At 32.2% G+C, this 17,219-nt stretch overlaps 1 protein-coding gene across 4 annotated transcripts in view; it reads right to left on the bottom strand.

The window, feature by feature from the left end:
• Positions 1-17,219, bottom strand: part of FSTL5 (follistatin like 5) — a 798,802-nt gene that overhangs the window by 764,355 nt on the left and 17,228 nt on the right. For 3 of the 4 annotated variants that reach the window (XM_036233987.1, XM_036233990.1, XM_036233989.1), the window contains exons 2-4: positions 13,710-13,819; positions 13,229-13,455; positions 12,431-12,518 (exon numbers count right to left, since the gene is read on the bottom strand). The gene's annotated coding sequence lies outside the window, so the exon portion shown is untranslated. The remainder of the gene's footprint in view (positions 1-12,430; positions 12,519-13,228; positions 13,456-13,709; positions 13,820-17,219) is intronic. The other variant, XM_036233988.1, reaches the window with a different exon arrangement.

The following is a 17,219-nucleotide window of genomic DNA, read 5'->3' as shown; positions in this document are numbered from 1 at the left end:
ATTTCGAAAGATGTAGAAAAAGCATTTGACAAAATCCTACAACCATCAGTAATAATATGAACAAAATAAGAAAATAAACTACGAAAAGAAAAGAACATCCTCATCCTGAAAAAGGGCAGCTATAGAAAACCCACGGCTAATATCTTAATGGTGAAAGAATAAAAGTTTTTCCTCTAAGATTAGAAATGAGTCAAGAATGTCTACTCTGCCACTTTTAGTTGACATTGTATAGAGGTTGGGCAATTAGGCAAGAAAAATAAAGGACATGCATATTAGATAGGAAGAAGTAAAATGATCTCTGTTTGCAGAGGTCATGATATACATAGAAAATCATATGCACAAAAAAAATTGCTAGAGCTGATAAATGAGTTCAGCAAGGACTGGACCTATTTAAATGTTCTTATACCACTACTGAGAGGACAACTGCTTTGGTCATTTGTTTGGCAATGTCTAATAAAGTCTAACATGTTTACTTTATTGCCCAGGAATTCTAAAGCGAGGTGTAGAGCCAACTGAAATACCTATACACATTCAGTAGATACACAGTGCTAGATTAGAACATTTAGCAGAACTACGCATAACAGTGCCAAATTTTAAACTTGCCAAATGTCCAACAGTGAATGGATATATAAATGGTGATATATTTACATATTGGAATGTGATTCAGTAAGAAAGAATTTAAAACTACAACTTCCTACATCAATATGGATGAACCTCTTGAGATGTTGAATAATAAATGCCAGGCATAAAAGAGAACATATTGCATTTATATAAAGTTCCAAAATAGCTAAACCTACTCTGGTTTTAGAAGTTGTCACAGTGGTGGCTCTTTGGGGAAAAAAGAAACTGGGATGAGGTGCTTCCAGAGAGAAGAGAACGCTGTTTATTATTCTAGTTGTGATTGTATGGCTGAGTTTTAAGAATTGATCAAGCTATACAATTTATTTTTATGTTTTTATATAGAAGTTCTTCCTTCACAAAACAAGCATGGAAATGTAAGTGAACATATATCTGTTTGGTTTTATGAAATGAAAGTTTTGTGGTATACCTGGAATATAGAAAAAATATTCCAAAGAGAATGCATAAACAGAACATACTACACAATCCAAACTAGAAGACTCTTACAATAACAAATTAAAGTTTACATCAAATTCGCTTGTCTATACTTTCAAAAATCCAATCCATTATACAATCTAAAACTAAAGATAATGGAATCCTCCATGTTTTAGAACTTCTTTTCCCTTTCATGATTTCTCCAGGGTGTTCAACAGTGACTGAGTTGTATCTGTACATTTTTCTAGTATCCTGTAATATAAATTGAACAAGCTTAGAAGGTGAATTAATTATTAAAAGCAACTCTGCTCTTTCATAATGACTACCTTCCAGAGAACAGTTCTCTCTTTGAATTCTTTGTAGTCTATTTCCAGGTCGGAAAGCCAATTCTCTTGTATTTAGAAGACAGAAACTAACTAGAAATCACCCTTTTCACGTTCAACCTTGTTTCAAATCAGTGGGTCAGCACGTTCCTAGTTGTTTATTTTAACAGCGGTTATTACATTAAAGATATGTTTTTAATTGAAAAAAGTACTTTCCCTTGAGCTTCGATTCATTTTCTCATTTAAGGAGATTATTGTGAAATAATTTGTAGGTTTATACTGCTCTTTCATTCATTACTGTTCTTTTAATGGTCTGAATATTGTATCATAATTTCTTAAATGAAACAATTTAAATTTTTATTTAAAAGAATAATGAGAAAAATTTTAGTATGATTGTTAGAATAAAAAGTTTCTGAAATTTAGGAATAAAAACGATTGCCAAAAACACATCAATGAATGCATCTGAAGGAAGGAACAGTCTCTGCTGGGCAATAGAATTTGATGATTGAAATCAGATAACTTGACAATCAATAAAAGGATTCTATGCACTAGTTCAGGACACATGTGAATATTTATTTTGCTAGATAAATACAGAGAAAACTGTCTTAAATTCTTACTGTCAAACTACTCCTGATACAAAGATTACAGAAGCAATTTCTCTAACGATCACTGATCATATTGTAATATCAAGGCACTGAGGCCCTACCCTTCTTGTGACAAACACTTGGAGCTCTTCTGTTATCTTGTCCCTTGCCTGAATTTTAGAAGGATTAATTATCACTGACTACCATATGAATAGCAAAACACCTAATGAGTAGAGCAAATTCATTCTCAACTGTAATATTTGTCATCCAACTAAAGTAATCAGCCTACGGTATCAAAATTCTTTTAGTAATTCATACTGATCTCATTAAAATAGTTTCAAGTGGATACATCCAGAGATTTTCTGAATTTGTTCCTTTAAGGTCAAAATAAGTTTCTATTCTTTGAAAAAAAAAATGTGTAAGCTGTTTGTGTTTTATCTTCTTTGTAAATAAATGAGCGCGTTTTGTCTTAACTAATCTCTATTGGGTATCTATTATATCAAATATACTGTCATTACTTCATTTTTTTTTTTTTTTGCAATTTCTTCATCACTTTTTTTTCTCCATTTGAGCACTCCCCATGTTTACTCTGACAGTTTTTCTGTTCTTGTTAACTCAATAGTATTCTTAGTATCTGTTGTTTTCCCCATCAATTCATCTCCTTTTTCCAGGAACAAATGCCATTCTTAGTCCAGAAACAATGAATGCTAAGATACCAGTAGCACAATGTTTGTTTGTTTGTATCTTTTTACTTGTACCAAGGGGTTTAAATGGATCTAACTGCAGAGTTGCACAGAGTTTCTCTTGTGACAAACATATTTGGCTAAGTAAAAAGTCAGGGATTGTGAATTAGACCAATGCAATTAGACTTTATTGGGCTACTTATTTTGTGTTTTGCCAAATTGTTATTTCGTTCTCATGACAAACAACCAAGAACTACTACATGAAGCTGAATATTTTGCAGTCATTCTCTCCTCCTACATTCCTATTTCAGAAATTAAATTGCCTCTTGTGCATTTGGAACTGTAATGCGAGATAAAAAGTGAAATATCAGCCAGTAAGGCATTACTCTGACATTATAATAAATTATCCCTACTTACTCTAAAAAGTAAATAAATGTACCTTCAAACAGCGTAATTTAAAGATAAATTTTGCTAATAAAAGAGACTTTGAAACATGTTATTATTGTTGTAAAAATACTGCCAGTTTCCCTAAAAGTTGTACTGACATATGTGTATTCAAATAAATTAATATATATTGTTCTTTTAAATTAGTACAGCAAGTTTATAATGTGAATAAATGGAACATTCTACATAAAGCGAACCAACATAAATTTAGGAGCAAATAGACATTGAGAAGCTTCTTGCTCTTGTTTTTCAAATTATATATATTTTGTAAACTTTAGGTGCAACCTTCCCCCTGACATACACACACATTTATATATATATATATATATATATTTCCATATATATATATTCCCATACATATTATACATGCACACGCACACACACACATACACAAAATTGTAAATTTCATACAAAAGATAATTGGAAAATTTCCTAACTCATCAAGTTGTAAATATTTATACTTCATTCGACTCAGAAAAATCATTAAGGTCAATTTTACTGAAAAATTAAAACTCAAATTTAAAAGCATTGCTATCAAATGCGAAAATTAAACCGGGCTCTCTGTTTCTCCTGACTTTTTGCTTGTTTGTTTTAGTGTATCAACTTCTTTTGCAATATTAAAACCATCTGCTTAAAAGTTTGGCAAAAGATCTTTGGCTCTGATTAATTCCCTCTTTCCCAATGCATTTAAGAGTTTCAAAATTTAAAGAATTAGACTTCTCTCAAATCGTACCCTAAGGAACCATTTTACCAAAATGAATGGTCCTCATATTACCTAATAAATAGGTATTTAGTTCTGAAAAAACGATATGAATCTTGAACAGCCTAGATGATATTTTCGCCCTGTGGGGCAGGGGGGAAGCAGATAAGGGTAAAGGGGGTGGGGGGGTCAAATATATGGTAATAGAAGGAAATTTGACTTTGTGGTGAACACACAATACAATATATATATGACATATTTCTGAATTGTACACCTGAAACCTATATGGTTTTATTAACCAATGTCACCCAGTAAATTTAATTTTAAAATTAAAACATAAACACTAATAAGTAATATAAATAAATAAATAAATAAATAAATAAAGCCTCTTTTTTGTGATATATAAGCTATTTCAAAGATACCAGAGATATTGCATTGTTCAAGTCCTATTATACCCAAACTACTGTCAAATACTAATTTCGTATAACAGAAACTTACTAAGGCTTTTGAGTTCAAGTATATTCGGAGCTCTGAAAAATGTCATCAGGTGTTTCTACACAATATGAGATTTAGATGTTAGCTAGAACATTCATCGTGATATCTTTAATATACAAGGTATCACAAAATCCAATTAAAATAAAGCATTTTCAAATCCAATACTTTGAAATGAGAACTCAAATACACCTGCTATTAATGAGATTCATAATATTGTTCTAATGACTCCCTATCAATTGTGCAAACTGAAAATAGTTCAGTGTAATTTAAATCTCTATCAGGAGTGTCGAAATAATTGCTCTAACATCAGTTGGCTGTTTTCTTCTGTAGTTACAGACTGCCAACTTCAGTTTCTTTTAAAGTAAAATGTTTAAAGTAGGTCACAGTTGTCTGATAATTCATGTTGCTAAAATTAAAATTCATACTGGAATATTGTTCATAGAAGAAGCCACTTAAATAAACTATTTCCTGGCATTTTATTTGAATATAAGAATCTTTATAAAACTCATGATTTAAAGACATTGTTTATCTAAGGCCATAATGGTGATGTCATCTTTTTTTTTTTGTCAGGGTGAAGCAGTTTGGAATGAATTCAAGCCTGTCCTCTCCTTGCAGGATGTCATAGGACAAAATTCCTCTATGATTTTATGTACCTTCTGAAGTAAATAAATATATGTTTCCTGATCATAGAAAATGAAAGCTTTATTTTGGTCTTTCATCAACAAAATAGATTAGATGATAAAATATAAAATAAAATTTAATAGTTAATTGCTTGCTTCATTTATGCAGCATGTCTTTAATTTACTTGATTATGAGAATAATCTTGGGCTCTGTTTAACATGCATCTTCCCAAACTCCTCCATCCTTCAGAGTCTGGGAAAGGGTCTAGAAATTTGTATTTTTAATAAGTACCCCAAGGTAGTCTTAATCATCAGAGGTTTGAGAAGAAAACGCTTCCTTAAGGGGCACATAAGTTTCAACATCTTAGTTAAAAGATATCAAAAACTAAGCAGAAGCCCTGATATGATGTGGGTAAACTGAGTCATTATACATGAAGTCCATGGAGCATAGTGTAAAGGTAAGTCTTACAAGCCATGTACTATAGGCAGACGTCCTGGGATGAGAGGTACTGAAATTATTTACTTTCCCACTTTTTTTCCCCCCTGAGGAAAATAGCATGATTTTTTTTTTAATTAAAGTATAGTTGACACAAAATATTATATTAGTTTCAGGTGAACAACATAGTGATTCGACATTTATAAACCTTATGATGCAATCACCATAAGTCTAGTAGCAATATGTCACCGGACACAGTTACTATGATATTACTGAACATATTCCCTGTGCTGTAAATCACATCCCTACGACTTATTTTATTTACTTTATAACTGGAAGTTTGTACCAATTTCAACTCTTTTCTTTAAGTATTTCTCAATTTAACTGTTCGATAGAATTAACTGAGAACTTTCAAAATCCTGTTAAACAGACCAAGGAAATCAGAAATTGTGGAGGTGGTATCCAGGTATCTGACATTTTGAAGGCTCCCACACAATGTAATGTGCAGCCAGGTCTACAATTCTTGTCTTATAGACTAATAGATGAGAGTTGCATTCAGTGTGAATGAAGTTCGGCTTCAATTTCTGACCTCACGCAGATCAAGAAAAGCTAGCCAACTTCACTTTCATTTCTGGATCATTGCACAAACATGTAAATGCTACAGTTAGCAGTAAATGAATTTCAGTAAACACAATTCCCCTGGATGGATCTCATATCTAGATATATTGCTAAATTTTATTATTAATTCAAATAATTTTCTATATATAATTTGGGGGTTATTTGTACATAGGCATGTTATCTGCAAATAATGAGTATCATTTCTTTCTTTCAAATAGTTAATATTTCCATTTACATATTTGTCTTTATTACGGGCATAGTTATGAAGATCCAGCTCTGTAATGTCTGGAGATAGTGATTTTAACTAAGCCCACCTAGTTCTTGATTTTAAAGGGACCACTTATGATGTTTCTTATTAAGATTAATGCTTGCTGTAGGTTTAAGGCACATTCACTTTATCAAATTAAAGAAATGATGTCCTGCTCCTAATTTGTCAAGAAATTATAATCACCGACTGAGAAGCTTATATTTACATGCTGTTCATATCCATTGATTCATTGTTTTCTGTTTCCTTGATTTATGGTTTTGTATTTAGCTTCGTTATCTCCATATTGCTTGAGTTTATTCTTTTTTTCTAAATAATTCAGTTATAATTTTAGTTCATTAAATTTTGGCATTTCTATATATGTATTGTAAACACTAATGGCTATTAAATTTCCATAATGTAATAACAGCCCACGTGTCTTATTTTTTCCATATTTTCCTTTTTATGTAGTTACATCTATTTGACTCATGAATTATTTTAAAATAGGTTCCAAAAAAATTTAAACAGATGGACTTTAACTTCTTTTTTATTTTGTTTTAATTTTTACTAAGAAAACATTTAAATATATAGTACAAAGAGAAATAAGAACCCCATTACTGAGCTTAAACAACTAATAATTCATGCCCAATATTTTATTCTTCATATGACAACCACTTCCCCCCCATAACCCACATGTTATTTTAAAGCAAAAGCATGCATCATTCTTTCTAATATGTAAATGCTTCAGTACATATCTCTAAAAGACAAGGATATTTTCCTTTAGACATAAAATGCAGTATCACAAGTAAAATCGAAGTTAGCAATACTCACCTAACATTATCAAATAGTGAGTCACTGTTCAAATTTCCCTGATTGTATTATATTTTTAGAATTGATTTGTTATTTTAGGATAAAAACAAGGTTCACACTTTCCATATGATTAACATGCTTATTAAATCTATTTAATCTATAGGTCTTTCTTAAAAAAAATACTGTTTGTTGAAGAAATGGGTTATTTTGTTTTATAAAATTTCCATATTATGAATTTTGCAAATTGTACTTTTGAGATGTCAGTTTTCATGTAAACTTTTGGATAGGTCAAATTCAGGTTCATTTTTTTTTTAAAGAATACTACATGGTCAAAGGTGGTACCATATAGATCTTAGACTATCACATGTGATTCGTATTATCTCTCTCACTCATTGATGTTAAGATTCATTATTGATCTGGCGGTTGTCAGCCTTTTTCTTTCAATCTAACTTTTCCCAGCAGTCTTTCACGTAAAGGTATTGGCAGCCACTGGAGATCATTGCCTCAATTAATTATTTTGATAGAGGTTCCAAATTGATGGTAATCTAATTTTATTAGTTCCTCTGCCTCTATTTTCTGAAATTCATCTCTAAAGAATAACATTAATCTGAAAACTACTAAACAAAGGGAAAGAAAGCATCAACCATTTATTTAACCTTTCCTATGATAAACTGGTTTGCAGGCAAACCCAAATGTGTATAGCATTTCATATAAGTTTTACATTTACTATTATTAAGAATTCGTAGATTTTAACATATCTGTTACCTTGGTTCTATTGTAGTTTTTATTCTTTTTAATGTTTAAATTTTCCCATATTTTGATAGAGTATCAATATAGCTCAAGTATCCCTTTAATGACCACAGTCTTTGCTTTTCACCCCTACAAATTCAACAAAATATTCCGAGCTCATCTTGAATATTTCCTACCCCAGACCTAAATGTTATATTTCTGCTGTCTGTTTCTCTTTCGTGAAAAATTTCATTTTATAGTACACAATCTGAGCACTTAAGGTGCTCATTATTATTGAATGGTCACTTTCCCTAGCTTATTTAGAGAAAATACTTGTGAGCTTATTAGTATTGACAATTCAAAATGAAGATAACAGTGTTTTTACTAAGTTCTTTGGTTATGTTTCTCTTACACCTATATTTGTGAGTCCCAATAACTAACATAAAGTCTCACTTGTTTTATTCACACACAATTTTATATGTGTATTTTAATGCAGCACATCATATTATTCTTAAAGACTACATTTTCTATGTATGTATATATTATAAATAATGTTAAATCTGAAAACAACTCATATATTACTACTAACATTATTGAAAACAGCTTAAGGTACACATGCATTTTTTAACATTAAGGTTTATTCTACTGTGTGTATTGAATATACTGTTGTGTTTTAAAGGCATGATATCACTTATATGGGGGATATAAGCCTAAAAGCAACAAATGAACAGGACAAACAGACTCGTGGACATGGACTATAGACTAGTGGGTACCAGAAGATAGAGGGACGGGGAGGAAGGGGGAAGTAGATGGGGTAAAGGGGGTCAAATATGTGGTGACAGAAAGAAATCTAACTAAGGGAGGTGAACACACAGTGTAAATAGATATACACCTTACTGTTAAGGTGTGCAGCTGAAACTTATTAGATTTCGTTAACCAATGCCACCATAAAAAATTAATTAATTTAAAAAAGAAATAGTTCCTTTTTATAAAATTAAACCATGTTATGTTAAAGCCAGGTAGTTCCAACATCTGAATCAAATCTGAGTCTGGTTCTGTTGATTGTTTCTTCTCTTGACAACAGATTTTTTTTTGTTGTTGTTTTTTGGGGGGTTTTGGGGTTTTCTCATAATTATTTTTCCTCTCCCAGCTATAGCAGATCTCTGCTTTATATCAGGGTGAAATCCTCGGTAAGGGAGGAATTTTTGCCTTTCCCACTCAACTAGTTGGCTTTTTTTTAATCTCATAATTGATATATTAAACATGTGGTAAGATATTAGTCGCATGGCTACTTTCAGCTGCAGCTGGCTCTAAGAAGTGAAGTATTTACTGTAAACATAAGAAAATGGAAATTTATTATTAAGAAAGGAGGGTTATTTGCTTTTCCCAGGGTTGCGGGTAGGTGTTGATAAATTAATTAAACAGGAAGCTATTAGCCTGAGGTGGCTGTAATGCTTTATCAGCTTGAATAAGTAAACTGACACCTAAGCCATAGTCAATTCCTGTAAATGCCGATTATAAAATCAAAACTTGAGAACAACCAGTCATAGTTGGCTAGGCTTCCCAAATGAGGCAACCGCTTACGCTACAGCCAACCAAATAATTTCTTTGCTAAACTAATATAATATGTTCCTCTTCTCTACAAAAGCCTTTCCCTAATCTCTTGCTGTTGGAGAGAGCTCCTAACCATTTTTTAGTTTGGTGCGGCCCAACTGAAATCAATGTTTGTTCAAATAAACTAGTCAAAATTTTAATGTACTTTGGTGTTTCTTTTAACAATGTGGAACTTTAGTTTGCTAATATAAACTGGAAAGAAAAGAAATAGAAACTTAAAATTCAGCTTTTAAACTAAAAGAAGTTAACAAAATACCAAGATTTCTCTAGAAGTCTGTAAAAGTTAAGGTGGGCCCTAACTCCAACGACTGGTATCTTCATAAGAAAGCCGTGTAAAGAGACATAGAGAATTCTGTTACCTACAGGTAAAAAACGCTCTCAAAAGACTGACAGACCTAAATTTTCAAGACAGACAGCAATGAATACCTCAACATTTCTCATCAGAAGCAGTCACGTTTGACTAAAAAAAGAAAGCTAAATATTAAATATTATGTATAGACTATGTTATCGTATAAGAATATAGAAGCATTAATTAAAAAGATATAATTAAATATCAAATAGTATGTATAAACAGTGTTGCCGTGTAAGAACATAGAATTATTGAATGACTGGAGTAAAAAGAATAATATTTTACCTGTTTCCAAGTTAATGAAACCATTTTGCCATTTCTAATACAAAGTAATTAACCTATGCAGCTCTATTTTAATAAATATATATGTAAAAATTATGAAATTTGGAACATATGGACTTGTAGCATGTAGACTTAATTTCTTTTCAAGCTTTATAGGCTTCTTCACACCTTAGATGAATATATTATTCTGGAAAACATTTTACTGCTTTACTTCATAAAAATCCTTGCATTTCTTTATCTTCCTCATTCTGCCCTCTGTTTCCAAGCAAATTCTCCAAGGCCCAAATCAAAATGCTCTGTACGCCTTTCATGATGATGTTCACTACATGTGACTTCTTTCTTCTGAATGCATACATCTTTTTGTTATGTGTCTTTATTATCATTATATAAAAGCTTATATAATCATGATATTTTACCTATATATAATATATATTATATACGTAATTTCAACCATAAACTATCTAGGCAAGAACATCTGTAAATTATGGATCTACCACATCCTCCCGTGAATATGCTAATTTTTAGCTGCTGTTAGGTTTTCAGCTGATCGGTAAGTGCCCTACAAAGACCTTTCACTAACCCTTCAGACACCTGTGAGAAAGGCCTCTGAATTTGCTTTTTCATTCTCACTCCTCAATAGGGTTATTTAAGGGTAGCCATTTGCAAATCTGACTAAGAATTTTTCATAACACCTTTAAAAACAATCATCAGCCAATGAATAAATTGTCTGTGATACTCTATCCTTACAGAGGTTTTAATATTACTTAATACAATATGTTTTCAGGAGAGGAAAAGTGACGCATATATCTCTTTATCATAAATACAACATGATTCAGAGAAAATTGTTTTAAAACTTTAATTGCATTTTCCCAAGATGACTTAGACTTTATGTATTTTATCATCTCTCAGTTTTACATCACTTTTACGTGGCCAATATAGGCTACTCGTTGTTGAGTTTTGTTATCTCAACGTAAGATGTTATATGCCAAAGAAAGATTAGTTTAAAAGACCACCTTAGATTTATCAAATAGCTTTGATTACTCTTGTAATATTTAATTCCACCGGACCCAAAAGCTCTGGAAGAAGTTACTGTGTTTTTAATATCCATCTAAATACTTTTTTTATGAGAAGAGTCAGTAGGATATATCTGAAACCCAGAGGAAAAAAATATATATATCTAAAAGGCAATGTCAATCTGAAAAATATTCCTAGATTCTATAGCCTTTAATGAAGTAAACTACTAGGAATTCTATTTATACACACAAACAAACAAACCTGTCCAGGCTAATTCCAAGGAATAAGCTATTTGGCACATAGGAAAATTCCCTCTTCCTTCCCCCTTTCCCCATTCAATTCAAAACTCTGTTTTTATACCATATCTGTATCGAAAGATATAAGGAAATAATGTTACATATAAACATTATTTACATATTTCTAACGTATGTTCTGTACGCTGTGTAAAGTAATAATAAGGAATAGTATTAGCTAAATATTGTGTATAGCTTAGAAGCTAAGACAGTGGCCAGAGAATACTTTATCTGTCTTATCAGGAACCCAGAGAACATAAAAGTTAACTGGGAATAACCCAAAAATTACTGAGGAAAGTGAGACTCATTGGGAGAGGACCCAACAGCTGGAGTTAATAAAGTAGGTACCTATTTATCAGATCATACATCAGGCTTATTTCAATTTGAGAAAAATATCTTGAGAAAATCAAAATAAAAGAGAATAGTTTCACATCCAACTTCTACCTAGATTCCTAAAGGGGGGATCTCTTTCTGACCAACTTCAGGAGAGGTACATTTTCAGACTTGCCCTATCAAAAGCAAAGAGCTCTTGTCCTTAGGGCCAAAAATCTGAATGAAGATAATAACCTCATCTCTTTACCCTATATCCATTTTAATTTACACTATACCATACATAGAGGTACGTATGGTTGGAAGAAGTAGTGTAAGCATTACTTTAAGAACATGCATTTCTCTTCTTTTATAGAGTAATCTTGGAGTTAAAACCATCAGTCACACAAGAAATGATAAGTACATTAATTGGGGTTGTTGAAATCGAAGCCAAGCATGGAAATAATGAATGAAATGAAAAACTAGTTTCTATTTTCACACTCAGGCTCACAGAGAATATATGTTGCTTTATAGAGCATACTTACTCTAGTTTCCTCAAAGAACACAATCAAATCTCTTCCAATTTAAAGCCTCACTTCCTGGCATTTCACAGCACACCAAGTAACTGCTGAATTAATCACCACAGGCATTTTTAAAGAAACTTTCAAAGAAACATCATTGCAGCCAACGGCTAGCTTTTTAAAACGCCATATCCTTTACTTCAATTACACATGAAAGTGATATGTGTTTATGATACAAGTTTATCCCAGCCTACTTAAAAAGACAAACAATAGAAGGAAAAAGAAAAGGTAAGGAAACATTCCACTCACTTTTGCTGGTGGATCTAGACGAAGGTATTCCAAATAGCTTGGTACTTCATGATGACACTTGAGAAGATCCATTATCTCTAGTTTTCTTCTGATTATGAAATAAAACAATAAAGCCATAAATAACATGATGTGGTGAGAAGAAATTGTTTCTAGCCACTCTCATCTGCCAGGTGGTGTCTTTCGACATAACGCACCATTTCATTGGCATATTTTTCATTCAGTCTTATTTCTAAATAAAAGAAATTATATACATGTCATTTGAACACACTGAAAAGTATTAAATTAGTTAAACAGGAAGCCGTGAGGATGAGGAGGCTCGATGCCCTGGCAGCCTGTGGAAGCAAACCAAGGCACCTGAAGCTTATAAAGTCGATACCCAAGGGCAGCCAATCACAACCAGCCAAATAGGCTTTAAGGCCGTAGTTAATCAATCATTTCCTTGCTTTGCTTCCATCTTTTCTCCAGAAAAGTCTCTCCCAGAGATGCTGTTGGTGGAGCATTCATTCCTAACTACTTTCCAGTTGACATTGCCCCAAAGAATCAATTTTTGCTTGAATAAACTCTTAAAATTAATTTGCCTCAGTTTCTCTTTTATCAACAGTAAACAAGAGTTTTAAAGAAAAGAAATATATATTTCTGGGTTTAGTAAACAAAGCTGACTAAAAAAGTCTTTTTCTGTTTTTGTGCTTTTTTTTTGTTTTTCTTGTATGTGTATGTTAAAACTTTTACCATGAACATCAGTTATTTTATTATATGAGAATATATCGATACTTCTGTGGGACTTTGATGTTGGCAAACCTGGCATCCTCGTAATTCACACAGCTTGCTCTGATGGTCCGATGGGGCTTCTGCTGTTTCTCCAGAGTGCCTCCTTTGATGTTCTAGTTAGTGCTTCAGCTGGCTCTTTCTTTGTAGCTGGGTTCTTGATGGCCAAAGATCTTGTCTCTGGGTAGGCTTTTTTCTATTGCTTCCCAAACTTTTACTCTAACTTGGATCTTCAGTTTGTAAAAATTTTTTATTATAATCTAAGGAAACATGTAAAAACAACAACAACAAAAAACAGATGTTGCATAATTTTTAATTACAGCAAATAAAACCATCTGCTGTCTAGGATATAGTCAGTAATAAATTCTTCCTCTCCTAAATTCCTATTGCAATTTTTATAGTACTTTTCCACTTCTACACTGTAGTATATTTATTCGTATGCATGTCTTAGTTTCTACACTAAATTCCAATCTTTTTAAGGACAGAAGCAAATACTTAATGATTTTTATCTTACCTTGCATGTTCTAAAATAGTACATTAAATGAATGTCTGAGAAGTATGAAGTACATCAGCTTCGAGACAAGATTGTGTAGATTTACAAAATGAATTTCAGCAAAGTAATATCTGAAAACAACAACAAATAGAAATAATACGCTATAAAACACTAAACATAGTACCTATAAAACTGGGGTTAGAAAGAAAAGCAACAGTTTCCTACAATGTTTCCCCAAATCTAGACTTACTCCCGAGTCAACCATGCTGTCCTCATTTAATTGTATACGCTTTTAATTCTTCTTTTGGCTTCCTTCATATCACATGAAGTTTTAAACATTTAAAACTATCAATTTTCAAAATTGACTATTATCAATAGTTTGCTTATTGACTTGCCATTAACTATGTTGATTTACATAACTATTCTCCCTTTTATCTCTAGTTAAATCAATATTTTATCTGTCACTTCTTAATTTAAATAATATTCTTTAAATCAAATCCATATCGCTATTTGAAAAGTCAATCACTATAGCAAACCTTTGTTGATGCTGCCCGGTTGCATAAAAATAATCATTTACCCCTCTCCCTTAGACACACGACTTCGACATTAAAGCTGTTAAAGATCCCAGCAAAAACTGCATTTCCTAGCATGCCTTACAAGAAAGAGATGGCTGATGAAATATGAACAGAGATAGTTTGATGAGGTTTCCAGAGAAACTCTTTAAGGGAGCTAACTCAGCTGATAAGTACACCCTTTTGCCCTTTTTCTTGCCTCCTTCTGAACTTGGGCATGATGAGTGCTCGGATAATGGTTTGTCCTAATGAGGTTCAAGCTGGGAATGGGAAAAATATGCCGAGCGGGACTGGTATGAAAAAGAGAAAGAGCCTGGGGTCTTGATAGCCCGGAACTGCCGTGCTATTCCTTGGCGACCTATTTCTGGACTTCCATTAAAAGAGGAAACAAAATGAACCTTTATTATTTAAAATAGTGTTATTCAAGTTTTCAGTCATACCACCAAGCCTATTTTTGACTCATATAGTGTTGAAATGACATATTAAGAGAAAACCTTGAACTGAATTTCAGAGAATTGAATGAAAGAGTGGAATAAATGGATTATAAAATTTCTGAAACTTTAAATTTGCATTGGTTTGTTGGAATACGAGGTTGAAGAGTTCATGGCTTGGTATATAATTCGTATAATTAACTACAAGAGTATGAGAATAACATATTATTACAGAAAGGTAATTAATGCATGTCTTAGGTCTGCCTGTATTTGATTGAGATGATAATGCAGTAAGCTTAGAAGCCAAAACAAACCTCTTAATCTTTGAAAGTTTCATGTCAATAAAATTATTATGACTAATTCTTTCAAACCTCCAAAGAAGCTAAAGCTAGTTTTAATTTAGACAGATCTAGCAACTATAGATTATAATAGTGTGCATGTGTGTTTTTGTAGCTAAAATACTACTACTACTACTACTACTACTACTTCTACTACTACTACTACTAAGCATTAACTATTATCTAATACTATGTTCAGTAAAATTATATTACTATACCTTTAGGAACCCTATTTATTCCTCAAAAGAATATGCTATTTGAGGAAACTGAGGCACAGAGTTGACATTTGCCCAAAGTCAGGGAGCTAATAAATGGAAATTAGCAGGATTCAGATGTGGGCAATTTATCTTCAGAGTAAGCACATTTAACCCCTGTCTTCTCACATTCTACTGGCTTTTAACAACTAATAAATAATGTTAAGATATTTACTTTAGTAACCTCCTACTATGTGTTCACCCCCCTTTCTAAGCTAGACCCTCTGTGTTTCTTATATACCCTTTGATTAGATCACACACTGCCGGAAACTAGTTATTTATAAATTGCCTCCCAAATGACAATCATCGATTTCTTGAGAACCAATCTTAAGGAAATAATTTTAAAAAATGAAATTAATCTGGTTCGTAGGCAATCATACACAGACATCTAATTAAAGAAATGCATGATCGTTTACTTTCCTCCCAATGTTTCCTCCAGCTCTGAGCCTCCATGTCTACGATATGTTAAAAACTCCACAATGTGTTTTTACCAATTTATTCTGGTCCTATCACCTTTTAAAAATCAGCTTTTTGATATTTAACATTTGTTTCTGACCTGTCCACACTCGAAGTTAACAGCTCCCTTAAATTCATTGCCTTTACTCAAGCCTTTATAAACCTTTCTTAAATGCTAAATTACTTACATGAAGCTAGGTTAAATTTGATCATTTCCTATCAGCCTCTTTCTGCTTGCTCCATAAGCGGTATCACTTTACACGTGGAATCACAGCTTTTCTCATCAGTGCCTTATTTTTTCCCCAACTACCTCTTTTATCCCAGTCCTGAACTTGTTTTATGCCAGTTTAATATGCTCTATGTTATCCTACTACTCATTCCTTTACCTCTTTTCCTTAATCTCCTTTTCTTGCCTATAAAAATGTTGCCGACCCCATCCCAAAAGGAATGGTATGGTACTTGAGACTTTGTCTAGTTACGAAGTTAAATGATTTTTTAAAATATGAAACTGAAGATCTTTTATATCGATTTAAGAAGCAAAAGAGAAAATTAGATGACTAAATTGCAAATGATTAAATGTAATTTTAAGTACTGATTCCTTTTTCATCTTTAATTATAATAAAGTACTATAAGCTCTTGCTTCTGGTCTTCAAATAAATACCGCTATTACTAGTTTTACCCTTTATAAGGAAGACGTAAAATCTAGTTACATTTCTTTGCCAGATATTTAAAATATTTTTTTTGAGATTAAGGAATTATTAAACAAAATGAGGTTATAGTATATATCATTGAATATTAACTAAAAAGTTAAGAGTACATGTCCAGCATTAACTGGAAAAAAAAATCAGACAAACAATAGGATGGATAGAGCATTCAATAGTAAGGGCACAGAGATACAGCAAGTAGGAGTAGATATCTGTCTCTGGGAAGAAACCCTGACCCTGGCTACTGGGTTTTTGTTTTGTTTTGTGTTTTTAACCTTTACTCTTTTATTTATTACATGCCATCCAGATAAACACACACAAGATAATATTGTAGTAGGTATGCTATTCTACCCTGATTTTAACTTGCTTTTTAATTCAATAACATTTTGCTAACACTTCTTTTTCAAGAAACATGTCATTGTTATTCTTGAGGCCTGCATTAGGATTTTGCTATATACTATATATGCTATATAAACAGATGCACCATAATCTGTTTACCAGTTGCATTTTCTCCCCTCCCCAGTTTTATTGAGATATATTTGACATAGAACACTGTGTAAATTTAAGGTTCATAATGTGTTGATTTGATACATGTATATTGCAAAACGATCACCACCATGATGTTAGCTAACATCTCTGTCTCATTATAGAGTTATCATTTCTTTTTTGTGGTGAGAATATTTAAGATCTACTTTCTTAGAAACTTTCAAGTGTATGATATAGTATTATTAACTAGAATCACTAAACTATACTGAGGTCCCCGGAATTCACTCACC

The sequence above is a fragment of the Rousettus aegyptiacus genome, unplaced genomic scaffold (assembly GCF_014176215.1).
Source record: "Rousettus aegyptiacus isolate mRouAeg1 unplaced genomic scaffold, mRouAeg1.p scaffold_m13_p_16, whole genome shotgun sequence".
Classification (NCBI taxonomy): domain Eukaryota; kingdom Metazoa; phylum Chordata; class Mammalia; order Chiroptera; family Pteropodidae; genus Rousettus; species Rousettus aegyptiacus.
The sequence above is the reverse complement of the archived record's forward strand: the minus strand, read 5'-3'. Positions and strand labels throughout refer to the sequence as shown.